This window comes from Salmo salar, chromosome ssa18 (assembly GCF_905237065.1).
Source record: "Salmo salar chromosome ssa18, Ssal_v3.1, whole genome shotgun sequence".
In the NCBI taxonomy this organism is placed as follows: domain Eukaryota; kingdom Metazoa; phylum Chordata; class Actinopteri; order Salmoniformes; family Salmonidae; genus Salmo; species Salmo salar.
The window spans coordinates 29,169,926-29,182,629 of NC_059459.1; the positions used below are offsets into that span (position 1 = coordinate 29,169,926).

Here is a 12,704-nt window from a genome sequence, read left to right on the forward strand (position 1 = left end):
CATGGAACCTGTATTGATGATCCATGGCATGGAGCCTGCAGCAACGGTCCCTAGTCCGGAACCTACAACGACGCTTTTCAGTCCGGAGCCTTCAGCGACGCTCCCCAGTCCGGAGCCTCCACCGACACTCCCCAGACCGGAGCCTCCAGCGACGCACCCCAGACCGGAGCCTCCAGTGACGGCCTGCAGCCCGGAGTCTCCAGCGACGGCCTGCAGCCCGGAGTGTCCAGCGGCGGCCTGCAGCCCGGAGTCTCCAGCGGCGGCCTGCAGCCCAGAACCTCCAGCGGCGGCCTGCAGCCCAGAACCTCCAGTGGCGGCCGGCAGCAAAGAACCTCCAGCGGCGGCCTGCAGCACAGAGCTTCCGGCGATGATCTACAGTCCGGTTCTCTCGAATCCTTGGCGGGGAGACTTGATACATCAGCCTGCAGCAACGGTCCCAGTCCGAAGCCTCCAGCGGCGGGCCTGCAGCCCGGAGCCTCCAGCGACGCACCCCAGACCGGAGCCTCCAGCGACGGCCTGCAGCCCGGAGTCTCCAGCGATGGCCTGCAGCCTGGAGTCTCCAGTGGCGGCCGGCAGCAAAGAACCTCCAGCGGCGGCCTGCAGCACAGAGCTTCCGGCGATGATCTACAGTCCGGTTCCTCCGACGACGATCCACGGTCCGGTGTTACAGAAGCAGAGGGATCTGTGGGCGGAGCGGGGGTTACGCCCCGAACCGGAGCCACCTCCGCTGCTGGAGGATCTGCTGGATGGTAAGGTTCTGGGTGCTGCACTAGAACCGCCATAGACAATTGTCACCCTCCCTTTTTGTTTTGTGGTTTCTTTTTTTTTTTTTTGCATTCAGATTATGCACCTTTGGGAGGGTACTGTCACGTCCTGACCCTTGTCAGATGTCATTTTCTATAGTAAAGTAGGTCAGGGCGTGACAGAAAACAACCCAAAAGTTTTCTATTTCTATGTTTAAGTTCTAGTTTTTCTGTTTCTATGTTGGGTTTTTTGTGTTGATCTCCAATTGGAGGCAGCTGGTCCTCATTGCCTCTAATTGGAGATCATATTTAAGTTGGGTTTTTTTTCTATTGTGTTTGTGGGAAGTTGTTTTCCGTTTTGTTGTCTGCTGCCTGACGGAACTGTTTTGCTGTCGTTTTGGTTTCTTTCTAAAAGTGTTTAGTTTTCATTAAAAGAATAATCATGAGCACTCAACACGCCGCGCCTTGGTCCCCTCTATACGACGCACGTTATAGTGGTCTGCGGTTGTTGGGCCAGTTGGAGGTACTGCCAAATTCCCCAAAACGATGTTGGAGGCAGCTTAGGGTAAATAAATTAACATTCAATTATCTGGCAACAGCTCTGATGGACATTCCTGCAGTCAGCATGTCAATTGCACGCTCCCAAAAAACTTGAGACATCTGTGGCATTGAGGTGTGTGAGCTCAACTGTGAATGGTCCTGGCATACCAACAAAAAGTGTCAAGGGAAGCCAGTTTGGATTTGGCTTCCCTCCTATCACATCACATCGAGAGCAATACATCTTTGACAAAACAACTTGTTGTTGTGGCTAGCTAGCTAAAATTGACCCTTTCCTAAATTAGCCACGGATTGAGATAGGGGTTTGGACTTCTGGTTTTACATAATTCTAATACTGGTCAATGATTATAACGGTGATTCTGATCTAACCATAAATTCATACATTGTTGTGCTATACTGTAGCTAGATTTCTAGCCAGGTAGCCTAGGACAATAAAAAATACAAGTGTGAACTGTATGACAGAGTCATAGTCCGTTTTGTCAACATGAGAGGATGTCATTGACGTTTCTCTACAAGTAGATTGAGTCAACATGTTTTTTCAACTTGCACGAACGTTACGCACGCGCACACACACACACACACACACACACACACACACACACACACACACACACACACACACACACACACACACACACACACACACACACACACACACACACACACACACACACACACACACACACACACACACACACAGAAATCAGAACCAGGGACAGCCACATCATATTTAGCTTACATTGATTGGACTAAATCATTTTTGGTATATTTTAGTTGGCACTGTATTAGACTAAGCAATGTGATTTGATGATGTTGAAATGTTTCAGTTGAAGTGGTGCTGGAACCAATTGACCCAGCGTTGTCCGGGTTAGGGAGGGTTTGCCGGCAGGGATATCCTTGTCTCATCGCGCACTAGCGACTCCTGTGGCGGGCCGGGCGCAGTGCATGCTGACCAGCTCAGTGTACGGTGTTTCCTCCGACACATTGGTGCGGCTGGCTTCCGGGTTGGATGTGCATTGTGTCAAGAAGCAGTGCGGCATGGTTGGGTTGTGTTTCGGAGGACGCATGGCTCTCGACCGTCGCCTCTCCCGAGTCCGTACGGGAGTTGCAGCAATGAGACAAGACTGTAACTACCAATTAGAAACCACGAAATTGGGGAGAAAAAAGGGGTAAAAAAAAAGCTAAGAAAAAAAAGAAATGGTGCTGGAACAGTGGAGGCAGCAACTGTTTTCTTGTGATCACTCTCGTTGGTTCTATCTATCGCTGTTTAGTAGTCCGAAAATGTCAGAAGCATTGACTTGCTTGACCATGCTGTAGGTCATGTAACTAACTGTTTGTTACATGCAATATGCTTTGTGGACTTCACCAGACAGAGCTTGCTCTCCGGTTTTGTGATGAAAAAACAGTGTGGTTGAATTTATTCTGCAGCTGTGTCTTCCTATTGTCTTGGCCTTAGCCCTAAATATCACAGTCTCAAGGCTTATGAACTAACAGGTCATAGTGCAAACAACGATATTATCACAACACATAGGTTGAAATATGGCTTTCTTTTCTGTTGTGATAATAGTGTTGTTTGCTCTATAACCAGTGATTTTACCAACATAACTCTGCTGTTTACACAGTCTATGGCTCGAGGAAACTGTGCAGACACAGTGATCTGAGCTATATGATTGGCTACCAGTAGGCATATAGGCGTTATTGATTTGCTCTCTGGGCCTGCCGGGTAGGTGGAGTTGTACCTTCAGACACATGAAATGGTTAAAAATGTGAACACTTTGCCTTCCTGGTGCAAGGGCTGCTGAACCAAGTGCACCTACCCCCAACAGCAACAAAAACATAGAAAAATAAAGAACCGAAGGCTTTATCCTTGGGTTTTTTACAGAATTGTTTGGTGATCGACTAGGAATGCCTTGGAGATCGACCGGTTGGTGACCACTGCTGTACTTGAAATGTAGTTAGGAAAGTTCAGTCAGTAAGGCTGGTCTGAATGGATCGTCATTTCATTCACCTTGTAAACTCTATAATTCACATTGCTTGCTTCCTATCTCACTAGTCAGCATAGCAGGAATTTGTATGTTAGTGTTTTTATTGACACCTCATCAGGATAGCCTCACGTCTCTCTTCCTCTTTACCATTAGCAAGCGGGTGGAATGTCCTTCGCCTATTAACTTCCGCCAATGAGCATGGCACACTAAGGCATTTCCACCATGCATGCTGATTAACCTATGGACTCACTCGTGCAATAATCACTTCCCTTTCTGTCAACCAATGGGCATAAATCCAGGGGAATATGTCAGCTCACCCCTTGTGTCTCACTTGATATTTTGGAGCAAAAGTCTTCCAAAGACCTCCCACCTCTCCACCAGCATGTAACCTGGAGAGCCGTCATCGGATCCCTCTTCTCCCAGCTGGAGGGTTTCGATGCCAGCTGTCCAGCATAGGGCAATCTGTTATCAGCATCTGGTTCTGTGGAGCATTCCTCTGAGACGAGGCCTACCCCAAAACTACCATATGGTATTCTGTTGTCATTCAGTTAAGCCTGTACTCAATTGAAATCTAATAAAAAGGATTTTAGTCCCACCCTGAAAAAATATAATCTCTGGGAGTCAAAGGTAGTAATTTAGCTCTTACTGAGACAGAGGCTGGCATGCTTTCGAATTTCAAGTAGAAACTGAATCTCACTCGTACAGTACTTGTTGAAAATAACATCTATTTATTCCAGCCCTTCATGTTTACCACATCTCAAAAAAATCCCCAATAAATCACAGTGGGTTTGGAGTAAGCATGCATTAAGCATGAGTCATCACGGGTTAGTATGAGTTAGCATGGGTTATTGTTAGCGTTTGATGGCCAGGGTGAGTCCGTCGCCCACAGTGAGCATGCTCAGATCGATCCTCTGGTCTGTGTGGAGTTTCTTGTTGAGCTTGTCCAGAGCCTGGGAGGTCAGGTCATCAGGAGCAGGGTCCACCACTTTACCACTCCAGAGTACCTGGGGGGAGAAGGTGGGGGGGATCAGAGATACAAGTGAGGTGTTCTGTGGTCAGAAGGTCAGAAAGACAGGTGAAGGAAGTGTAATTAGATAGACAGGTGATCAACAGGTCAAGGAAGGGTAATTAGATGGACAGGTGATAGACAGGTCAAGGAAGGGTAATTAGATAGACAGGTGATAGACAGGTCAAGGAAGAGTAATTAGATGGACAGGTGAAGACAGGTCAAGGAAGGGTAATTAGATAGACAGGCGATAGACAGGTCAAGGAAAGGTAATTAGATAGACAGGTCAAGGAAAGGTAATTAGATAGACAGATGATAGACAGGTGAAGGAAGTGTAATTAGATAGACAGGTGATCAACAGGTCAAGGAAGTGTAATTAGATGGACAGGTGATAGACAGGTCAAGGAAGGGTAATTAGATAGACAGGTGATAGACAGGTCAAGGAAGAGTAATTAGATAGACAGGTGATAGACAGGTCAAGGAAGAGTAATTAGATGGACAGGTGAAGACAGGTCAAGGAAGGGTAATTAGATAGACAGGCGATAGACAGGTCAAGGAAAGGTAATTAGATAGACAGGTGATAGACAGGTCAAGGAAAGGTAATTAGATAGACAGATGATAGACAGGTGAAGGAAGTGTAATTAGATAGACAGGTGATAGACAGGTGAAGGAAAGGTAATTAGATAGACAGGTGATAGACAGGTCAAGGAAGGGTAATTAGATAGACAGGTGATAGACAGGTCTAGGAAAGGTAATTAGATAGACAGGTGATAGACAGGTGAAGGAAGTGTAATTAGATAGACAGGTGATAAACAGGTCAAGGAAGGGTAATTAGATAGACAGGTGATAGACAGGTCAATGAAGGGTAATTAGGTGGACAGGTTTTAGACAGGTCAATGAAGGGTAATTAGGTGGACAGGTATTGGACAGGTCAAGGAAGGGTAATCAGATAGACAGGTTAGAGGAGTGAGGTGAAGGGGAGACAGGTGAGGAGAGAGGCTTAAACTGAGGACAGAGGTGATAGGTTGCCATATTTCTCTGTGTTTTATATGTAGGCCTATCTTTTCATGCATCTTTACCTCAGTTAGCTTATTAGATCAAATCGATTGCAAGCTGGCATTATTCAAATCATTTTCAAAATCACGACTCGCTTGTAGGAATACAATTTTGGGCATAGGCTACTCACATTATCGATGGCAATGATGCCCCCTTGTCTCACAAGCTCAAGAGACTTCTCATAATATCTGTCATAGTTCCGTTTATCCGCATCGATGAACACAGAGTCATATGTTCCAGCTTCCCCAGCAGCTATCAACTCATCTAGGACAAACAAAAGATCACGTTGAAAAGGATTGACCCGTTTCACAACGGATTCGTGTTCGGGTTCTTTAAAATCAGTCACCTACCCAGTGTTTTTATACACATTTGAATACGGACATTAATTTTATCCTCGACTCCGGCCTAGAAAAGAGAAAGGTAGTTAGTTACATGTCTTTCATTGTCTAGGCATCTGTACTGTTAAGTCCATTGAGATTTTTCAATGTGCTTTAAATGACATTTTGACTTGATTTCGAGTTTAGATGGTTTGAAGCAGACAATAGCAACCAGTTTCTGTCACAATGGTTGACCTGTGTTGTGTACAGTAGTATTCCTACTGTTGGGGTTTGGAGGGGGCATTAAGTTCATTGTAGGGATTCTCTGCTGCTAGGCTTTGCACCTTTCGTAGACACTTTCTTCTGAGCAGACGGCCTCACTACTCCACCCACAGCACTTTTTGAAGTCTGACTGACAGATGTTAGATACTGAATATGCTGTATTGAAGCTTTTGGGGAGACAATCGATGTTTCTGAATTCCAATGAGTTGAATGGGCTTAGATGTTGTATTGGGGTTGAATACTGGACAAACAGATCTAATTCCTGTCTAGAGGAATATTGGAGCAAGTAAACTAGCTGAACGACAAGCGGAATGTTGATCTGACCTCTTTAAAGAAAGGTTTAGCAATGTTCACGTAGTCGTCTATTTTACATGCTACCACTTGACCCTTCTCTGGTACAACCAACGTCATGTTCAGGGTGTTGTACCCCGTGTACATCCCTGGAGAGAAGGAAAATATTAACATTAGTCTCTTCTGATACTAGAATGAGGGAAGTTAATTCAGAATTAGTGAATTATGAAAAGATTGGCACAATGAAATATATTCCAAATAATAGAGTAACATTAAATGTTTTCAGTATTAAGCTTGTTTTATCATTACATACCAATTTCAATGGTTTTGCTGGCATTGATCAGTTTGGCCAGATTAGCCATCAGTTGTGCTTGTTCACTAGCAACCAGCATGATGCTTCATGGGTCCTCAAGGGTTTTCTGCAACATCAAGGAAGGAGAATTTTTAATTGATTTAACCTTTATTTAACTAGGTGAATCAGTTAAGAACAAATTCAATGACGGCCTATCAAAAGGCAAAAGGCCTCCTGTGGGGACGGGGGCTGTGATTAATGTATTTTTGTTAATATATATATTTTTAAATATAGGACAAAACACACATCACGACAAGAGAGACAACACAACACTGCATAAAGAGAGACCTAAGACAACAACATAGGAAGGCAGCAACACATGACAACACAGCATAGTAGCAACACATCATGACAACAATATGGTAGCAACACAACATGATAGTAGCACAAAACATTATTGGGCACAGACAACAGCACAAAGGGCAAGAAGGTAAAGACAACAATACATCATTCAAAGCAGCCACAACTGTCAGTAAGAGTGTCCATGATTGAGTCTTTGAATGAAGAGATTGAGATAAAACTGTCTAGTTTGAGTGTTTGTTGCAGCTCGTTTCAGTCGCTAGCTGCAGCGAACTGAAAGACGAGCGGCCCAGGGATTTGTGTGCTTTGGGGACCTTTAACAGAATGTGACTGGCAGAATGGGTGTTGTATGTGGTGGATAAGAGGTGCAGTAGATATCTCAGATAGGGGGGAGTGAGGCCTAATAGGGTTTTATAAATAAGCATCAACCAGTGGGTCTTGCGACGGGTATACAGAGATGACCAGTTTACAGAGGAGTATAGAGTGCAGTGATGTGTCCTATAAGGAGCATTGGTGGCACATCTGATGGCAAATGGTAAAGAACATCTAGCGAGAGCACCCTTACCTGCCGATCTAGAAATGACATCTCCATAATCTAGCATGGGTAGGATGGTCATCTGAATCAGGGTTAGTTTGGCAGCTGGGGTGAAAGAGGAGCGATTACGATAGAGGAAACAAAGTCTAGATTTAACTTTAGCCTGCAGCTTTGATTTGTGCTGAGAGAAGGACAGTGTACCGTCTTGCCATACATGACCTTTGTTTTGGAGGTGTTCAGAACAAGGTTAAGGGTTGAGAAAGCTTATTGGACACTAAGAAAGCTTTGTTATAGAGCTTTTAACTCAAAATTTGATTTCAAACATCGACAAATAAAGACTAAAACAGGACTTTTTTATGACGTAATCTAATCAAACATTGTGATTACGCCGTGTTGCTGACTGCAGCTTCTCAGCACAGTGTTTGTATAGTGCTGTGCTGACCTCTAGTGGCTATAGTAGCCTATTTAACTGTCATGATAATGTAGAAAAACAGTATCTCTCTGTATCTATCTGGTTTGTATGTATAGTACATTCCTGCTTTTCATTTCATAAACACCCTGGTTCTACCTAAGTCTTACCAGTCCAACCCCAACCCTAGTTTAATGTCCTCATCCCGGTTCAACTCTAACACCAGCCTCAACCTCAACCCTAACCCTGGCTCTAACCCAGTCCAGTCTTACCAGTCCAACCCTAGCCCTAGTTTCATGTCCTCATCCCGGTTCAACCCTAACACTAGCCTCAACCTCAACCCTAACCCTGGCTCTAACCCAGTCCAGTCTTACCAGTCCAACCCCAACCCTAGTTTCATGTCCTCATCCCGGTTCAACCCTAACACTAGCCTCAACCTCAACCCTAACCCTGGCTCTAACCCAGTCCAGTCTTACCAGTCCAACCCCAACCCTAGTTTCATGTCCTCATCCCGGTTCAATCCTAACACTAGCCTCAACCTCAACCCTAACCCTGGCTCTAACCCAGTCCAGTCTTACCAGTCCAACCCCAACCCTAGTTTCATGTCCTCATCCCGGTTCAACCCTAACACTAGGCTCAACCTCAACCCTAACCCTGGCTCTAACCCAGTCCAGTCTTACCAGTCCAACCCTAGCCCTAGTTTCATGCCCTCATCCCGGTTCAACCCTAACACTTGCCTCAAAAACAACCACAATCCTAACCCTGGCTCTAACCCAGTCCAGCCTTACCAGTCTGAGTTTGGTCATGACAGGATGTTCTCTCAGTGAGTTTTTCACGACATACTGCAGCACTGGGTCGTTCTTACCTCCACTGTGGCTCTTACCTGGCAGGGCAGATCCTATTCCTGTGCCTGACCAAAAACACATCAGTTACAAATTTAGTTTTGCATGGTCATTTTAAAGGTCATTTTGATTGTCAGCCCCAAAGCCGTGTTCGCAGCCATGGCAAATATTGATTACAGCGTGTTCAGGATTTAGCAAGTTAACCTTTGTAAAGAATTCTTTACTGTCAACATCAGGATAAGAAATTCCAGTGCTTAAAGATGTTAAAAACATGGATATTCTCTGAGTCTGTGCCCTCGTTTGGCCTGTAAGGAAAAAAACAGAATGGTGTGGGCTTACTGGTCAAAAACAGCTGATTTTGCCAGCTCAGCCAATGAGATGTGCATGCACTTGGATATTCAAATGATCTACCAACTCAGAGTTCCATGTGGGGACAAGCTGCTCTGGCTGCCCCTGATGTCCAGCATGCAGACTTGCCTTTGCAGCTTGTAAACCACCTTGTGTGGAGGCTCTGTTTTGCCACTCTTTCTTGTTGGCTAGCAATCTATCTATGTTTGCAGCGATTGCTAGGGTACTAACTAAGTGTTTCTTAACAGCCAACTCTTATTAACCACATCATTTGAAAAAGTGACTGGCGAGATAGTTGTCTCATTTATAACCATTGAGTAAATTGCACACTAAACTTGGTGCATGGCATACATATGTATGTTTCGTGGCTATCTGACAGACAAAAAGTTTATGAAAGACAAAAACAAAGGCAAATAGCTGTGGACCTGTAAACAGACCGTTTGAATTCAATAGGACCTATTGTTTTGCGTTTACTTTTTCTCCAACCTACACTGCTGCACTGAGCAAATTCTAGAACATTGTCTACTCACTTACACACTTCAATGCAAAATGTCATATGTCTGTTCACCTGTTAAATTCTACTGTATGTTATAAACCAGCTTCCTTTCTGAATTACTAACATATCTAATAGGCCCAGTTAAATGAGAGATGCACATGGTAATTGTTTGTATGCACATCACACTAATCTACTTGCCTGCTTGCAATGCAAAACTTCAACCACTAGAAAGTACATACACAGTCGAAGGTTTGCTGGAAGGTGAGCACATTTTCAAGTCAAGTTCAGTTTTTATAAATTCAAACTCTTGTGTGAAATTGGTGCACGCACATTTTGGCGTACATTCTGTATGTATGTAAATGTTTATAAATGAGGCCCCTGAGCCTAAGTCTCCCCCCTAGTCAGCAGGTACTGTAGCCTAGTGGTTAGAGCCGAAAGGTTGCTGGATCGAATCCCCGTGCTGACAAGGTAAAAATCTATCATTCTGCCCCTGAACAAGGCAGTTAACCCACTGTTCCCCGGTAGGCTGTCATTGTAAATAAGAATTTGTTCTTAACTGACTTGCCTAGTTAAACAAAGGTTAAATAAAAACATTTGCCTCCTCTCTAATGGAAAAATTGCATAGCGAGATATTTACCTGTTAGAGCAAGAACAAGCTGAATGCAGAAACACATCTTGATATCTGGAGCCATTTTGGAAGTGTGTCTATTCAGCTATATAGTGTGAACACCAAAGAGACTGTATTGAGGGAATGTGGGTCTACAATTTATACAGAGTGGATGGGAAAGTCCACTGGCCTCCATGTGTGTTTGTTTTGAACTATCCTTTTAGGGTGAGGGACAATATATCGACCACTCTGTATGTAGATGTTTCACAAGAACACTTTCCTCACAATGTGTTTTCCAGACACCATCCCATGATCCCCATGATGTAACAGTGGAGTTTCCAAGGTGTCAGCCATAGGGAACCAATGTTTAAAGCTCACTGTATGCAGTACAGAGGGTCAAATAATACATACAAATACTAGATGTGTAACGCAGACACTGGGAGTTAGGAAGCAAGTACAGGGGGCGAATTTTATAATAAATAGAACAATCCAAAACAAGAGTTTAGCATCTGGACATGAGAAAGATAACTAATACTGCCTGGGGAAACAGCCAAAGGGAATGACAGATATAGTGGAGGTAATCAGAAGTGATGGAGTCCAGGTGAGTCTCATCCTCATGAGACTCACCTGGGTTGTGCAAACCCACAGTTTCATCAGCTGTCCGGGAGGCTGGTCTGAGATGATTCCACAGGTGAAGAAGCCAGATGTGGAGGTCCTGGACTGGCGTGGTTACACGTGGTCTGCTGGTTGGACGTACTGCCGGTGCGCATAATGATGGTGGCAGGTGTGCATAATAATAAGTAAACTGGCGACAATGAGTGCCAGAGAGTGGGGCAGGAGTAAACGTGACAAGATGTACCATGCATTGCCCCCGGTGGCATAACATTGGGGTTGAGTATGAGCAACACTGTTCAGTCAAACTGGGCAGAAAGCCCAGTTAAGGATCGGAACCTTTTTTCAATTTCCGGCTAAAATACCAAAATCTAACTGCCTGTAGCTCAGGACCTGAAGCAAGGATATGCATAGTCTTGATACTGTGGGCGAGCGGTTTGCTGATGTCAACGTTGTAAACAGAGTGCCCCATGGTGGCGGTGGGGTTATGGTATGGGCAGGCATAAGCTATGGAGAATGAACACAAATGCATTTTATCAATGGCAATTTGAATGCACAGAGATATCGTGACGAGATCAAGGAGATGTGTCGCACTGCATGAGGCAAATATTGGTCACACCAGATACTGACTGGTTTTCTGATCCACACCTGTAACTTTTTTGTTAACCTGTTGGGGCTACAGGTTAGCAATGAACCCCCGAGTCGGGATTGCTAACAAGGCTGGAAATTCAAAACATCAAAAATCTAATAATTTCAATTTCTCAAACAATCAACTATTTTACACAATTTAAATGATAAACATCTCCTTAATCTAACCACATTGTTCGATTTTCAAAGAGGCTTTACGGCAAAAGCATAAAGTTAGATTATGTTAGGACAGTACATAGCCACAAAAGTACAAACATCCATTTTCAATTCAAGGTCAGGCGTCACCAAAAGCAGAAACTAGCTAGAATTATGCACTAACCTTTGTCAATCTCCATCAGATGACACTCCTAGGACATTATGTTATACAATACATGCAATTTTTGTTCCATCAAGTTCACATTTATATCCAAAAACAGCATTTTACAGTAGCGTGAAATTCAGATTTTTTGTTCTCTGAAATGCTTCCGTGAACATAACAAAATTACTATTCGAAAACATTGGTAAATTATAATATTGTCATTCAAAGAATAATATATTATCATCTCGTAATTGCTACCGAATGGCCAGATCTCAAAATAACTTTACTGGGAAATCACATTTTGCAATAAACGGGGTGCTATGCTAAGAACAATAAGCTATGCTATACAGTTAGCATCATCTAATATCGATAATAACATTGTAAATATCCCCTTACCTTTGATTATCTCCATCAGAAGGCACTGCCAGGAATCCCAGGTCCGGAACAAATGTGGTTTCTTTTGACAAAGTTCATAATTTATGTCCAAATAACACCAAGTAGTTAGCGTTCATTATGCTCCCACAAAACGTGGTGGGGGGGTTGTAAAATCACGCCGAAAAGCTAAAAAAAACTAGTAAATAATCTATTTACGTTCGTTCAAACATGTCAAACGTTGTTTAGCATTAATCTTTTGGTCCATTTTTAACGTTAAACATCAGTAATATTTTCACACAACCTATCCTATGTCTTGATAAACAATTAATGACAAACTCACGCTTCTCAGATTTATGCGCAGGCGCAAAAAAATGAAGTGACGACATGTCAACTTCCTTGCATTCTAATTTGCTCTCTGTTTATCATAGACGCTTCAAACAACTTTATAAAGATCGTTGACATCTAGTGGAAGCCGTAGGTGTTGCGAAATGAATCCTTTCTCACTATGGTATCTATAAAACAATGACACTAAATAGTACAGTCACAAAATTGACATTTTTTTTATCTATTTTTCACAGGTTTTTGCCTGCAATATGAGTTTTGTTATACTTACAGACACCATTCAAACTGTTTTAGAAAATTCA

At 43.5% G+C, this 12,704-nt stretch overlaps 1 pseudogene across 1 annotated transcript; it reads right to left on the reverse strand.

The window, feature by feature from the left end:
- Window positions 1-3,991: 3,991 nt before the first annotated feature.
- LOC106577198 (catechol O-methyltransferase domain-containing protein 1-like) lies at window positions 3,992-9,062 on the reverse strand (annotated as a pseudogene). Its single transcript, XR_006760571.1, has 8 exons — window positions 9,016-9,062; window positions 8,881-8,894; window positions 8,623-8,744; window positions 6,552-6,657; window positions 6,272-6,387; window positions 5,699-5,753; window positions 5,479-5,612; window positions 3,992-4,290 (listed from the first exon to the last, which is right to left on the reverse strand). The product of XR_006760571.1 is annotated as a catechol O-methyltransferase domain-containing protein 1-like (transcript).
- Window positions 9,063-12,704: the final 3,642 nt, after the last annotated feature.